Source organism: Colletes gigas, unplaced genomic scaffold (assembly GCF_013123115.1).
Source record: "Colletes gigas isolate AHSC1104 unplaced genomic scaffold, ASM1312311v1 Colletes_gigas_Sc00008, whole genome shotgun sequence".
NCBI classification, from domain to species: domain Eukaryota; kingdom Metazoa; phylum Arthropoda; class Insecta; order Hymenoptera; family Colletidae; genus Colletes; species Colletes gigas.
This window is the reverse complement of record NW_025106637.1, coordinates 1,822,209-1,838,550: the sequence shown is the minus strand read 5'-3', so window position 1 is coordinate 1,838,550 and position 16,342 is coordinate 1,822,209. Positions and strand designations below refer to the sequence as shown.

The 16,342-nt window shown below is 50.2% G+C and overlaps 1 protein-coding gene across 1 annotated transcript in view; it reads right to left on the bottom strand.

Moving 5' to 3' along the window:
- The window catches only part of LOC122396872 (visual system homeobox 2-like), a 56,040-nt gene that overhangs the window by 2,697 nt on the left and 37,001 nt on the right, over positions 1-16,342 (bottom strand). The gene's annotated exons all lie outside the window — the stretch shown is intronic.

Here is a 16,342-nt window from a genome sequence, read left to right as displayed (position 1 = left end):
AAAATCCTCATATCTCCGGAACTAATCACGCTATCGGGTCGTACGACCTCCCAATTTAAAAGGTATTTCATCCTCTATCCGATGACCGTATCAAATATTATTATTTATGTCATCTTCTATGTTTATTTTAACATTTTCTTTGACGTTATATGGCCAAAGAAGTGTAAGAAATTGATGTGCGATAAAATTGGACTATAAATTGTTTATTTAATTAAAAATGGGTATAGATAAAGTGTTGGTAGGTTTGGTGTTAAAGAAAATGATTTCTTTTCACGTTTAAAATTATAATTTGGCATTTCCACTCTGGATTTAGTAAAATTAATAGAAATCTGACGAACAGACATGGCGGATGTCTCGATAAATGTCAGTGTTCCTTAAACTGTGATTTTATTTATTTTGCTTTATAGGAAAGGAGTAGATATAATTGCAGTAACTATCATTTTTGCTGTCTTCTTTGACGCTGCATACCCAAAGTAGTTTAAACAATTCCTATTAATTATCCTATTGGTGTGTGATAAATCTGGATTATAACTTTTTAAATACGCGTTGTATACGTCCAGCCTTGTCGAAAAAAGAAACGTTTCGATCGCGGGAGGCTGATCCCGCGCAGCAAGATTCCAGGTTGACGTGGAAAATTGTACCAGCGGGGATCGGGACCGTCACCGGGAATCGTTTCGAGGCTGTTCGACAGCAGCCAATCCGTCACGCGCGTTCCAGCTCCTTCCTGGCGGAGCGGTGTACGTGATCGTCCGAGGATGTTATTTAAAAAAGGCCTGCACACGCATCATTTGCGACGACGTGTGCACCGGGCAGACACCGGGGGAGGTGGCCGGAGGCCAGGGCGTGTACCAATTTGTAGCAACAATGCTAAAGTCACCGGCAGAATTGGAACGTAATTCGAGTGAATGGGAACCCGTTGCCCTGTCAATTTGCGCTGCCACCCCGAAATTATCTTCCGCCTAGCTTTCGAACGAGCTGCCCGGCCTTTTTTCGCGATCCATCCACCTCCCAACCCACCTCTCGATATAAAAATACTCACGCGAACGATAGTTCCGTTCTCGATCGAGAACGCGAGCTTTTGTGCCGCTAATAGCTACGCCTTACCAACAAAACTTCGCTGCACTTGCAGCTGTTTACATCACTTCCGATTTTAGAGTTGTTTGCTCGACTAAAGGGTTGGCCAAGCTTCAGAAGTTTATATGCCTTCTAGTTCAGTGTACGCAAGACGTTTCAGAAAAGAAATGCGTCGTATTAATATTAATATTAATATTTGATAAAAGGACTCGGTGTCTGGCATTTCAAAGCTTACTTCCGAACAGACGCTGGAGTTTAGTTTTAACCGTCGATCCGTCGCAGACTCGGAAGTCGCGTAATCGTAAGTGACGGTCCGTCATTCCGGGCCGATGAAAGCGGAAAATCAGACGCGTAGAAACGAAAGGGATTGGGAGCCGCGTCGCGGAAACGGTAATGGTCGCGCGGAATGAGAGAATCCTGCAGGAAATCTTTCATTGATCGCGGACAGGCGTGTTCTATTCGCTGACGCGTAAACGATTGTACCGATCATAAAGCTGTTACTCGATTTCCAAGCGACGACCATAACCGACGTGCTCGCGCGACCGAAAATCGAAGAAATCGACTTTAAACGATCTTCGAGTTCGTGGAACTCGGCGAACAACTTTTCCAACTCCCGTTCGACTTTTACCGATGGCGGAAACTTTGCCTTTACCCTCTGTCTTCTTCCTTCGTAGAAACATCTTTCGTTCGATATTAAAATATAGACTCTTTTCGGTGTAATTACGTCAGTATGGAATATTATGGTAGAACCAGAATCGATATCATAACAATTTCGAATCTCTGCTTAATGTGCTTTATGTAGGGTGTATTGGAAAAGGTAGGGCTATGGGGACGTGTGATTCGAATGAAACGACAATAATTACTAGAATGTACTTTTTATTAAATGATATGTGGAAGGTATATCTAAGAATTCAGTTCTGTTCTCTAAGAGATCTGTTGCAAGACTGTGACTTCACCCTTAGGAGAAAAGGCGAGAGTGAAGCGCAATTCGCCCTCTTATCTTTCTATAATAAACACCATTGAGTTCGTAGAACCCATGGCCAAAACTCCAGACATATACAATCGTCACTGGAGATGATTTTTGTAACAACGTGAGACGGTTAGGAAATCCAACAGGGTGAAAGTTTAAAAATTTCCTCGAGTCGTAAATCCTGCAGGAGGACAGTGGTCCGCGCGGTGTTCGAAGAAGTTCGCCAGAAGTAGTATCACACCCCTTTTGAAAACGAGCCAGGAATAGGTATAGAAAGGCATCTCGGAGTTCGCGAGAGCTTCGGGCCCGTCGCCCAATGAGTCCTTTATAACTGTTCGGGGATCGGAAATCGCGTACCGGGATTATCCTTCGGCATCCTGGAATAGCTTACCGAGAGACGGAGACACCGAAGCACGCTGACAGAATGGATATATGGAGCCCGCGGGGGTTGCAAAGGTGGAAGGTGGGAGGGGGGAGGGGAGAGGAGGGTTGCAGTGCAGAAGCAGCGGTAGCAGCAACGGCAACGGCAACGGCAACGGCAACGGCAACGGCAACGGCAACGGCAACGGCAACGAGGAGGAAGAGAATCCTTTATGGTGGCGTTCGTCGACTCGAAGGAACGGGAACTCCGTCGGTGGGCTTCTCGCTCTCCCACCTCTTCCTCCTCCTCCTCCTCCTCCTCCTCCACCTTCTCCGATTCCGCCACCCCTGCGTCCCTCGTTCTTCCCCGTTCTCTGGCCCGCCACCCCCTTTATTGGCACACCCGGTATAATAAGGAGTGAGTTTGTATTTAGTCGGCCATGCGCAGTACTGGCTGTTGGCGTATCATCGATCAGACCGGCGACTGACTATTGGACCAAAACAAGAGGATGAGAATGGGAATGGGAATAAAGAGAGAGGGACGGACGATATAGAAAGTGCGACGGGGTGAGACCGGGAAAAGTGGAAAGAGGGGGGTGGGCGCGGGGGGGTTGTTGAAGGGAGACGGACGCGGTCGTCGGCGTCGCGACGGGGAGAAGGACGCGCCAAGAGCGAGGGAAAGACTTCGGTGGCTGCGTCCAAGTTAGACGCGGGGGTTAGTGTTGGTACAGAATGATACGGGGCGAAGCGAAGAGGGTGATGTCGGGCCTGCGGGGGTGTGCACTAGGAGAGGAGGGGGTCGGGGGCCCGCGGTAACTTGCTATGGATTACCAATACACCGATACGGGATACACGGTCGCGAAGTCAAGGGATAGCCGGCGATCGGGACGAAAAGAGAGGATGGAGACCGCCCGTAGGAGGCTGGAAGCGGAGAGAAGAGCAGAACAAGAAGAGGATCCGCTGGCGGGGGGATGGGGGTTCGAAGGGCGTAAGAGAGACGGAGTCGACGGCACCCACCTGCCTGCTTCTTGCTGCAACACTCGAGCTCGATGCCAGCGCGATGTATTGAAACTGAGGCTGAAGAGTTGCCGTCAGGTACTATAGCAGGACGAGGGTCCTCGAAGGTCTACCTAACCGAAAGCTTTTTGATTTTCCGCCATGGAGAGAGGCAGCCAAGGCGGCCAGGAACACCCGGACGAAGCGGGGGAAAATTGCCACCAAGACGCGCGCGACAACGAGACCGTTATTTTTCTCGAGACCGACACGGACCCCGACATTGTCTCTCGCAATCCGAGCATCCCCGCAGGAGCTAAGAATCCCGCGGATCCCATCGGCCGATACACGCCTTCCGCCTTCGAATCGTCGCGCGTCGTCGCGCCAACACCGATACAAACCCGCGCAAGGTGATACTGTCCCGAGGATAATTGGAGATCTCGTTACTCCCCACCGGTAACTTCAATTTACGATCGACCGATAATGAGATATCGAGTTCTCTGCTTCCCTGTCCCAACCCCTGCCCGCCTCGATCTCCCACTCTGCCGCGCGATCAACCCCAACCCGCCGCGCGACGCCCGCGTCGTCAAAGCTCGAACCGATCCCGGGACGTATTAGATGCCCGTTACATGCTTATTAAACGCTTTCCTTCTTGCTTATTAAACTCTCCTCTCCCTTTTACCGAACCACACAACATTAACCCCGTTTTAAAAATTGCATGGGAAACCTTGTACCGGAAAGCCGTGTGATAAAATTTACTCTGGGTTAAAACAAATGGTAATTCGAGGGAATCTTGTACAATTTTTTACAAAGAATGATGGTTCCAATAGTTTCTGAAATAAATCCGAAATAGGAACTGTTTCAATTTTCCATTTCCGCGCAACAGACGAGCAAACACCGAGTCACCAAGTTCACAGATCATTTAATATGATGTACGCTGATCGCCAGGGCGAGTAATGGGTCCGGGTTCCCACAACTCGTAGCCAGGGGAACCAGTAAGCCAATTAATCTCTTCCAATAAGTAACGCGCGTGCGGGGAACCCGCAAGGTTGCATTAACCCCCGAAAAAGCGCTTGTTTGCCGCGTAATGCGCGAACAAGCATGTTCGACAGGGCTCGTTGGTCATCGGCAAATAGTCGAGTCGGGGGCCACGGGGCACGGGGGATGGACCCCATGCTGCGAAGTGGCACGCGCCGGGACATCATTAGGTGGGACACTTGCTGGACGAAGGACGAGCAGGAGGGTCCCGAGCGTTAATCATGACTTAGCCCCCCGCGGACAAAAAGGACCTCGAGACGGAGTGAATTAATATCGACTGCGGCACTTGGACAACGACCAGATATTTATTACTGCGCCAAAGAAATTTTATTCCTCCGTTTCAACTCGAATGGGGAGCTCCGGGTACGCCGGATTAATCATTCAAAATGATCCGATCGTCTATCTCGGTGGCGGAGTGCTGGTCGGTTGATTAACAGGAAATCACCTGATAGAGGTGATCGATTGTGCGGTACATAAAGCATAGACACTAATAGGGAACCCGATGAAGCTGTTACGTTGGTAAAGGGTTGATATCCGAATACTATTAGACGAGGTCTGATACCCCAAAGGATGGTATTAACACCGTAACGCGGTGTCAATGTTTGCTCGATGATCGTGTTGCAAGAACCGGAGGAATCCCTGTTAAAGGCAATAACTTGGAACGGGCAAGGTACTTCTACCTTTGCATATCGAATAAAATTTGATCGACTCTGCTTCTACCGGAATCTTACGACCAACGCGAAGGATCGTCAGGCGTGAGCGGGTGTAGGGGGCTGGCCAAAAATTCCAGGCGATCCAGGCGTCAGAATTTTTCGCGAACCAATTCCCATCTCGGTCTCCAGGAGGCGAGCGACTCTGGTCTCATTAATTAACGCCAAGACGGCGTTGCAGCTTGACACCGCGGTTTCTTTTTGCTTTCCATCGCGCTCCACGCAGACGTGTTTCCACGTCTCTTGTCTCAGCGCGGTTTTCACCACGCAGACTCCGGGTTTCGATAGCGTTTCATCGGCGGCGAGGGCGTGGCGAAACTTCGGCCCATGCTTCTAACTTAATTCGGTTAGTCGAGATTTATATCCGCATCCAGCCGGTATCCCCCATCTCGCGTTCTCTCCGTTTCGCCCTCCCCCCACCCCACCCCACCCCCCCTGGCCGCCCACGCTTCGCCAGATTTCGCCGTGGCGCAACGGGGTTTATTAGAATTTATAAGCGACCCCGTTGACAATCCCGCAACGCCCAAATTGCTGGATCTTCCGCGAGCCCCGATTCCTGCCACTCGAGCCCTTATTTATTCGCCACCCGTTGGACCGGGATGCGCGAGATGGCGTTATTGGTCAATTTTTGGGGTGGAACGCGGCCAGCCGGAATTCATCGCTTTGTTTGCCGGCAATTTTACGAGCCTCGTCCGGCCTCCTTTCCATCCCCGAAATCACCGACCTAAGAAACTGTCTTGATCCACGAGTCGCTGGATTTATGGCTGCTCGACTCTAAAATATCCCCGGCAGACTATCGACTGTCCGCACCAGCGATGCGTCACGAGTTTCAAAAAGCTCTGGATCCAAGCTCTCGATTCGCGACATTTTTTCACGGTGAAAACAACGCGTACGTTCCCACGCGTTTCCTGAAAAATTCTACGTCTCTCCTAAGGGATGTTTCGCGACGGGGACGCGCGCGCCACTTGTCAGCGTCTGTCTAGGCGGGCAAAAGTCACCGGGTCACCCTCCAGCCGTGAAGATCATTTAATCATTCGAGGACGAGCGATAGAAAATTCATGAGCTCGACAGCCGCAACCCTATTACGAGGGTCGCAGGGTCCACGGGCTATTGGATTCGAAGGATGATGCACCATATAGGTCCGCTTTTATGTGCGAACGATCGGGCGCTTCTTACGAGCGGATTATCAGCGTCCCCCGCGGGAATTGTTGCCCGCTGAATCACACGCGGAGAATCCTATAATTCGACTTTAATTCGATCTGCCGGCAATTATGACGCCCGCCGGGAACCCCCGTGAAGAACAGCGTTCGAGCGCCAAAGTGGTAGTCGGCGATCGGACTTTTCCGGCCACTCGTTCGCGACGAATTAGTTCGGCAAAAAGCTCGTTGCGTTCGACCGTTGGAAAACGATGAAATCGTCGCGTAATTACGCGCCATTATACGGTAAAAACGGTTCGAATCTAAAAAGCGATCGGTCGAAATTACGCGTCCCGTCGAGCCCGTGTGTTTTTGACTCGTTCCGACGCGTTGAAAATTTCTTTTGATCGGCACCGGGTTCTCCATTTCCGTTCAAGCCTCGCAGTCCCGGTTTCGTTTTCCAGCTTTCTTTCTTCCCACCGAAGGCACGCTTTTACGTAGCTCTATTATATTTCTCCGCTGTTATTTGCAGTTGGGTTTTAACACCTTGTGTATATAATTATTATCGGGAGAGGAACATGAGATTTTCCACGGTGGTCGTTCCCTTGAATTCGACTTTGGTCGTCAGTTTTCCGGGGAAAACCATATTTATGGTGGTCTCGCGACGCGAAACGGGGCTCCGGGAGTCAAGGGGAGACGGTGATCCGTTTCCAGAGGAGTCACGCGCTCGCAGGCACGCATACTCGCGCGAAGAGCGAGAGAAAAGGCAGGAAAAAGAGGGTGACCGACGCACGGGGGGGTTAGAAGTGAAGAAAAATAGGAAGAGGGAAAAGAGAAAGCCTCTCTGCGAGGTTATATTTTTGTGAAACGTACTCGTCGGTCCGCCACAAAGGTCGTGGGCTCGCCATCTTCGTGCCGGTGCTCGCCTGGTACGCGGCTGCGAAACGAAAAGGCGAGAAAGCTCGTTGGATTTTAGACGCAATCAATTTAGGCCCCCGTCTTTGTGCGCTGCACGCGCGCGAGCGCAACGCGGTCTGTGTACGCGCGTGTGCCACGATACGTCACGCGTGTGGGTGCGCGTAAAGCTCATCCGAGGACACTGCGCTCTCGAGTATTTAATGCGTTCGTAGCTTTGTAACCCCCTCCGGCGCGCAGCACACACGCGAACGCCCTTCCGTGCGTGGCGTCGCGACGCCGGTGTGCGCGTGCATCGCTTTCCTGTCGCGGTCGTGGCCATCGAAAAGACAAAATCAATAATTGGGCACGGACCAGCCTCGAAATTTCCTACCCGCGACGATTCCCCGCCGCGGCCTACGCGTAATCACGCCTCGATCCTTCGCGGACCTCTTCTTCCTCTCGATTGGGGGTGGTTTCCAACGTTCTTCCGGCAAAACTCGATCAACTACCCCTGGCTATTCTGTACCTCGTCGATAATGCGTTAAATATAGTAATTCGTTGGACTCTGCGGAGCATTCGAGTGGGTGGACAGCGTAAGACATCCATAACAGAATGTTACTATTCGGAGTAATCGACAAGAATAGTATGTTTGATACGACGTGTAAAAATCGTCGCTACATTGTAAAAGAAGGCACTACTGCATACGCGAATGAAAGGTGGTAGGCAGATGTTGGATGTTGACAGGATAATCGGACAATCATCGACAGTTTGATAGAGTTGCGCTTGAACTCGTACAGCGAATATGACGTGCGGTATAATTCTAATAAAATAGTAGGAATCGAACGGAATGGAAATAGCTGAAACGAATTAGTGCAAACTGCGGTCATAACAGTATATGTAGGAAGTATGCAGTAAAACAGAGTTTGAGAATTAATTATTTTGAATTCTCGTATTTAAATCTAAGCGGTTTATCTCGTCTTTGCAAGGAAGCACTTGTATTTGACTTTGATTCGTCTAGTCAATAAGTATCAGGGGTACTCCAAGCTGTGTCAATTTCTCCATCGCGTGATCACATAATTTCGGATCAAAGTCATCGTTGACGCTCTTGAGCCGTGGCTGCCCGGTTGCAATGAAAAGAAGATTTTCGTAATCCGTTAACGATGGTCGGGCGCGAAAATATTTATTTTGCCCGGCCGAGAGGGGCTAATTTCAGGGCTCGACGTTGTTTACACAGCGTTAGCGCGGCCTTTAGAACGTGTTAACGTCTCCTCTAGGCACTCGAACCGTCTTCTCGGACCTTTACCCGGGATATCCACCTGTCGTGCCACGTCTGTGAGGTAGAATCGAATTTTTCAGAAAATACCGTGACGATCGTCGTTCCGTGGAACTGAAATAACAGCCCTCCGAGGGCGGGATAATTTCAACCAGCCCGACCGGTCGTGAAAGCACACTGATTTCGATAGTCGATTATTTTGTTCCGCCAGCGGGATACGGGAATAAGAGAATAACAGGGTATAATTTTCGGCGTACCACGCGTGGCAACTCGATGGAGAGAGTTCGCAGCGAAGTCGAGCCGAAAATTACCATAAATTCGCCGTGCGAATGGTAATATCGCGACATAATTCACGTCGACTTACGACGCCGGCCGCCTATTAAACATAAACACAAGTAGTAGGAAGTCTCGTCCGCTGAAAATTCGCGGGTCATTTGAGCCGTTTCCGCGCCATTACCCTTTCTTAGCCTGGCTTCTTTGCGGGAGAACGAGCCCCGGTGGACGGAGGACGAGAGATCGAAGTCGAGCGGAAGAGGGTTGAAGAGGAACGGTTCCGTAGGTGAGAGGGTGGTGGGGACGGAGAACGTAACTCGATTCCTCGTTACTTTCTTCTCCACGGGTAGATTATATCCTCGAAACGAGCCAAACTTTCAGCTTTCCTCCCTTTCTTCCTGTTCATCGGTCTAAACGACCGGCCCAGGACCCTCGAATCCACCGATTTCATTCGCTTCGCGTCACGATGGACCGCGACTACTAGCTCCTCGCGTCTTCAGATCGTTATTGTCGCGAGCCATTTTGGTAGCGACCGACACCGGGGGCCGAGGGGGGAAACGGTTTTGTTCGTTCTCGTTGGTTAATGCGCCACTCCCGCGACGAGCGAATTGCGCCCAGAAACGAGAGAATTAAAAATGAAAATTCGTAATACGCCCGCCGGGGATTATGCTTCATTTTCAACGATTACTTTCCTCCTTGAATACCCCGAGCGCTTAATTCTCTGCTTGTCCTTGCGGAGCGTCCCGAGTCGCCCGAAGACATTCGCGCCGGGGAGACATCTTTGCGATCTCTTTTCATTCGCTTTTGATGGCGCGAGCAACCTAAATACGGGGGCGAATCGCTCCCCGATTCCCCCCGCGGTGTCTCCTCTTTTTTAAATTCAAAGCTCGGTCCAAAATTACACGAGTTTTCGAGAAAATTGAGGATCGTTGCTCCGAAAGAGTTCGTGAATTTTGTACATCTCACAGACGAAGCATATTTTGGGAGAATAGTAGTTTGCAAATGAACCAATTATTATTAACAACCGATGATAGTCAGGGGAGGGTAGATCGTATGAAATTGAAAATGCTAGGAGGCATGGCGAGCTTCGTTAAGGCACTCGTTTTCACATACTCGCAAATGAAGCGAAACGTATATGGAATAATGAGTTCATTATATTCTATACGAAAATGATGGAAGAATTATTTCCAGCCAAAACAGCTGCAAAGTTTCTGAATAAGTTACAGAGTCATTGAAAAATGATCCAGCAGGGGAAAGTTCGGAATGCTTGAGAATGTAGCGAAACAAGGAGCGGCGAAGTTACGGAGGCACCTTTGTTTTCGGTTCCATCGCCGGCAGGACCTTACGTTTACGATCCAGGCAATCTTTCACATAATTCAGTAGCAGTATCCTTCTCGCGTAGCCATTGGGCGAGAGCAATTGAAGAATCGAGGATCTTTGGCGAGCGAGATCGAGTTCGAAACGAGCCTCTTATTCGGTTTTACGAGCGATGCTTTTATGCACGCAGCTGCCAGGCGTTCCTCCTCGGGAATTCTCCAATGGAACGCCATTTTGTTGAGCGCAAGCAGTTGTTCTGTCGGGATCAACGTCGCGGTGACTCGAGGGAAACCGAATCGTTCCCCTTTTTCGAAACACGAATCGACAGAACGAGGCACCGCGTCTTCCTCCGCGAAAGTCCAAGCGAACTTGAAGTTTCCACGAAATCCCGGGAACGCGGACCAGTTGTTCGCGGCGATAATTACACGCCTACGAATCGTATCGAGCAGTGGGCCGAGAATGATCGTGCACGATCGAAAGGGCACGTCGAAGACACGAGGTGGCTCGCGCGTTCGTGCTTGGCAGGCCGTTCTAACGAATCGTCAATGGCGCCTCGACTGAAACGGGGACTGACAATGGGGCCCTGTTGTCAGAAAGGGGGCTTCCTTCAGAGAGACCTTTGTCAAGGAACGTACGTGGAAGCCGGCTGAGAACCCTCCAGAGGGCCCCGTGGATGACTTGCGTCTCGCGAGCCGTTCGTCGCTACTTGAAGTCAATTTTTTCCTCGTGGCAGCGGCGGTCCGCTGGCTTTCCATCCTCTCTCGCGAACGATTGTGCGAGCCACGTCAAAATTCTTCGCTAATGGGCCGCTTACGGCTCGGATACGCGTGTTGTTTTTTCCAACGAGCCCGTGGGAGTCTCGGGCCTCATTACCCCGATAGCTTCGAACCGAGAAACGTCCGTCCGATCGACCACCATCGTTCGCTACCCTCCAACTAAACAGTTCCCTTCCTTTTACGCGGCTGTTTCCACATTATTCAATCAGGATATTTATTAAAGCGTTGGCTGAGCTTTTCTCGAAAAGAATTCGGGTTCCCTTGAATCGTTAGTTTCATCTCAAACTTGGCAAACCAGTTCCAAACTATACGTTCTGCCGGTCTACCCCATCGTCGAACCGTCACATATCTTATTTCCAGTCGCACCATTACTATTACCGGTTCTGGCAACGTTTGCGATACGAATACGCCGCGCTGACTTCTCCGTTTCAGTCGCACAAAGGGAACCGCTGGCGTTGGATAAATCGTACGCATTACCGAATTAAAATCGTGTATCGGAAATACGATTAACGTCAGGAATTGGTGGTGAATGGGACAGCGAGGCGCGACAACGGTCCCCGGCTGAATGCGACCCGCGATTTATTAAGCGCACGAGCGCGTGGCGCCGCGAAAATTAAACAGTAATCGAACAGTGATTCGTGGTGTCATTTTGTCCGAAACACTTGGCGAGCCGGGGGACCCCCCTCTGGCGTTTCTATATCGATCAGAGGGAAACGACGTGTGGCGGGACCGGGGCTGTAATTTTCTCGCCCCCATAAGAAGCCGGTAACCCTCCAGTCGCCGAAATTACGTCCGTTTGTGAACGATTCCGCGCGCCCAATCAGACGCAGCCTCATTTTGCGAGCACCAGAGCGATCGCGATAACGAGTAGTCAAGTCGATCGGCCGTTGCTGTTTTCTATTGAGGCTCCCGTATGGGGGGGGTGGATTCGGGAATCAATCTCTCCCTTTGCGTCGAGCTTCTTTCCCGACCAGATTCACAGACTTTATTACGATCGGTCTCCGAGAAGAGTTCGAGAAGTGGTCAGAAATATTGAAACACCTAAACGTTGAATTTAAAAATTTTATTTGGTCTTTAGTTTCCGTGGAAATGTAACGAGCAACTGGTTGGTTGGAATCTCGACCGGGAAGGGATGAGCGAGATTGATCATTTCGACGGGAAAAACGTCCGGGACCCGTGGATAGAATCTGTTGCGGGAACAAGCAATTATATCGTCGCGCTTGCGAATCGCATGCACAATTACGCGAACTGTGGCACTGGGGTCTGCCGAAGACATTTCGATTAACTTCGCCGCGGGAGCGTTCCAACCTTTCTTTCTTCGAATAGTCAACAACGGTCGTTGAAACGCGTTTCGGGAAGTCCTATAAAATTACGCGATGGCTCGATAAAGAGATTGAATCCGGGACAATCGTCGCCATTCTCTTCCGCGCGGAAATTTAATCGAAACTGCCGAGTACGTTCGAATCGCCGAAAGTAATTTTCGGATAAAAATTCTGAACGAACGAAGGGAAGTACGAGACGTCCGATAAATCTAATGTTCTACTACTTAAAAAGACAGTCCACGGGCCGGAACTTGGTCCGTATTGGTATTGAATTACTTTACTCTTTTGTTATTCGTTACCTATCGTTCGAACAAATATTTTTCGCCTTTGGTTAGAATCTAATCTTCCTTACGTACCCCGAGTGTCGCGACAATGAACGTTACGGAGTCTACTCTGCTTTCAGGCGTCTGAAAGTTTCTCATTTCGCCGCGACCCGAAGACGAAGGAATATCCTTTGTGCCTTCTCTGTTCTAACAAGAAGACGCTTTCCATTCTTCTTTCCCTTTCGCGGACGTTTCACCGGCTATACCTTTGTCCCCCATCGAGATGAGAAAGCCTCTTAATATCAAAAATCAACGAGCGTCTCGTCAAAGAGAGCACCCCGGGAGCTTCCTTTATAATTTTTCGATCGAACAGACTCGCAGCGATTTTGGAAACGCGTCCCGAACAATGCTTGCCATACAACGAGCATAATTAATTAATTGGTTCGTACTGCGTCTGACTCCGACACGCTCATTTAATCAATTAATAACCCTTCGCCGTGACGGACATGACAGCTGGCGTTCCGTCAAATCACCCGTTGGAGATGGGACTACCGGAAACAGCCCTTTCCGGTCATCTCTTTCAAAATTTCGAACCTAACGGCGCGTTACGAGCGAAGGGTGAACCCGATGAAATTGAATTTCCGTACCAAGGAATCAAAAATAAGCTTCTGAATAGGTATTTTCGCTAGAGGAATTGGCGGGAGTAATAAACGGGGGCTAATTTAACGGTCTCGACTAATTTCATAGATCGAACTGGGTGCAATTAAAAAATGTTATCGATAACTGGATTAGGAGCTTTGAGGACTACTGTCAGCGACCACCGGATGAAAATTTTTGCACCCCCGGGTGACAGATTTTCTAGAGAGAAATTGCTATGATCGCGAATTGATTTTCGCAGAGAATTTTGGGGGCGAACGGTGTCGGCGATTGCTCGATCGCGGCTGCCTTCGCGGGTAGCGCATCAACCGTCAGAAAATGCCTCTAATCGATACGAAAACTGGCCGCGCCGCGACGCTCGTCCTCGCGTCGACGGGCCGACACGCGTGGGCGTGCGCGCACACGAGCGCGCGCGCGGGAAAAGATAAACAAAAAAAGACGCGCGGAACAAAGGGCAAAAAGGAGCTACAAAGAAATTAGAAAAGAAAAAGGGGGGTCAAAGTCGTCTCGGAACGGGCAGGAACAGAGCAAGGGACGAGGAGGATCGCGGGAAGAGGAACGGAGTCGGACGAAGACGCGGTGAGTTAACGTCGGAGTGGCGGAGGGACGGCGGAGTAGGGGGCAGGCGTGGGTGTCGCGGGTGAGGGAGGGACGGGGGGGTGAAAGAAGAGGCAAGAGAAAAGACGAAGAAAGCCGGCACTCCCACATAAAAATATCACCGTTAACGATTACCAACCCCTCTTTTCGTCCCGCGCTCGTTATATTGTGTCCCCGCCGCGCGCGCAAATTTAGAAACAAAAGACGGGTGGAAGGCGCGGCCTGATTGGCCGACCGGTCCGCGACTCGTGTCTCTGATTGGCCCGCGGGACCGCACCCATCCTGCAATGGCCGCTTTGTCGTTTCACGCCGCCGCTACTCTCTCTCTCTCCCTGTGTGTACGCGCCTGCACGCTTCAGCCGCGAAGCTTCAACAACCCCGTGAAGCGCGACTCGACCGTGCCCCATCCCTCACCGACAGTCTCTCTTTCGCACGTTTCTCCCTCTTTGTCCGGCTAACCGAAGCGTCTTCGTCGCGCCGTTTCCTCGCCACCCCCAGCGGTTCCTTTGCCACCTTTGCTTCGCGGCTCGCCGCCACGTTCCTCGAATTATATCAAAATATAATCAGCACCCCGTTACGTGTGCGGTTCGGTCATTCACGTACGGACAAGCGTGGACCTTTTAAAGCGCGTGCACATCCACGTGTCAGCCACCGTCGAACGGGTGTTTCTACTTGAAATTCTCCATCGACTGGCCGTGCGCTCCGCGATCAACTCTCGGGCCCCGTCTTGACCCAAATCGGAATTCATACACGGGCGACAGAAAATGGTCGGAGCAATTAGGGTGAACCCGTTCTTGAAAAGTTTCCCTCGTGATTGACAGGCGGACGAGATCAGGGGAATGTTTAGACTAGAGTTTCGGTAGCGAGTGAAACGCCCGTGGGAACGGATTCTTGGAATGCGCGCGGAGATTTTGGGGGTGCAAGAGAACGAGAGAGTCGGGGAGTCCGGAGTTCGTGCGGGGAAGTTATTTGGAGAGTAATTACAATTTAATTTTATCCAAATATATGGATATCATTTTGGGAAAACTACCTTCTCTCTGACTTTGAAATTACTGTCATGTTTCTGAGAGGGAGGTTCTCCAAGGGCTAATAAATCTGGTTGTCTGTCTTTGTTTTTCGGGCACGCAAATTCGGACCGCACGCATGTCGTTCGAGAAAGGAGACACGGTCACGAAATGGCAAAGAGAAAGGGAGACGGGGCGAACAGAGGGGCGAATAGCGACGAGAGGAAGAGGGACGGGGAAAAGGGGGAGAGAGAGGGAAGCTTGTCCCGGGTCCGCCATGCGAAAACCTATCTCAAGCTATGTAGTACTCTACGAGTTCGCGGTAACTAACCGTCAGCCCGGGAAAATTCTCCCTTTTATGGTCGCGCCTTTTGGTCCTGCCACTCTCCACCCCCAACAACGAACCACCGCCGTACCCCTGCCCCTTTCATTTGCGACTGTTCTTTCGCCGCTTTATGCCCAGCGTCGATAATTCCGCGCGATATCGCCGCAAGATCGGCTTGAGTTGCCATTCGCCATTGGCCGGAGGAGGAGCAACGAGTCGTTGTGTCGTCGGTTGTTGCGTGGGGAAAACGTTGCTGTTTGTTGGACTCTGGTTAGAGGAAGTCATCTTTTACGCTCGTAATAATTGTAATTTCTCGTTACAACAGTCGTTGTCTCTGGTCGATAGTCGAATCGATAAAAGGGTCTGCAATCTGCTAGATATTTCTTGGAAGGGTCAGTCGTCACGTTAAGGAAAGGGTTTGCAGTTTTACGAGGTTGCAAATGAATTACTAATTTAACAATTATCGCAAAGGAACGAGGATATTGCGTGGCGTTGTGTCGAGAAACGGACCCGTAAATAGTCGGAGAATCGGCTGGCCGTACAACCGATCGGCGAATCGCAATCAGGAAGTGAATTAATGTATTACCTGCAACGTTGAAAATGAGCAGTTTCTCCGCGCTCATTATGTTGACGATGTATGAAGATATAAAATTAATTGCTCGGTAATTTACGCGAACGGAACCAATATCAAATGCGTGCTAATTGATAATAATTCTCTTTGACGAATGAACGGGCGTGTTAAATCTGCTTGCAAAAAGCCTCCGGGCGTCGGTGTAATTCTAGGACCGAATTATCGACGATAGAACGACGGGTATTTTAATTGAGTGAAAATATATAGCGGCTTTATATTTTCGTATTATTATCGCGAACGGCCGTGATTAATTTTCAAAGAGCGTGTAACGTTGTTAATTCCCGTTAAAGACAAAATTACCGACAACAATGGATCCCCGGGCATTAACAGCGAATTATACTTAAAGCACCACGCGAAGCAAAATGTCCGCCGTCCATTCGAGAAACAAAGGCTTCGACGCGGCGAAAAATGAGCTCGGAAAATTCGTATTAACGCGTCGTTCGAAATTTTCGCTGCGCCTGCCGACAATAGGCGAAGAAATCGCATTGTGCGTTCATTTAATAGGGCGAACGATGGAAAACGTCGCTGTCCTGTTCAAAATGGATCCATTTGGTCGTACATCTGCTCGACGTTCTCTGCGTCTAACGCGAGTTCGATTCGTCATATATTTATCGCACGGATCGAAAGATTCGCGAAAAAGCAAACGGCAAAGATGGACGGTGTCCTTTAACGGGCTCGATCGGTTCACGGGTATCGGGGCGAAGAAACTCGATAGCTCTGAGTCGC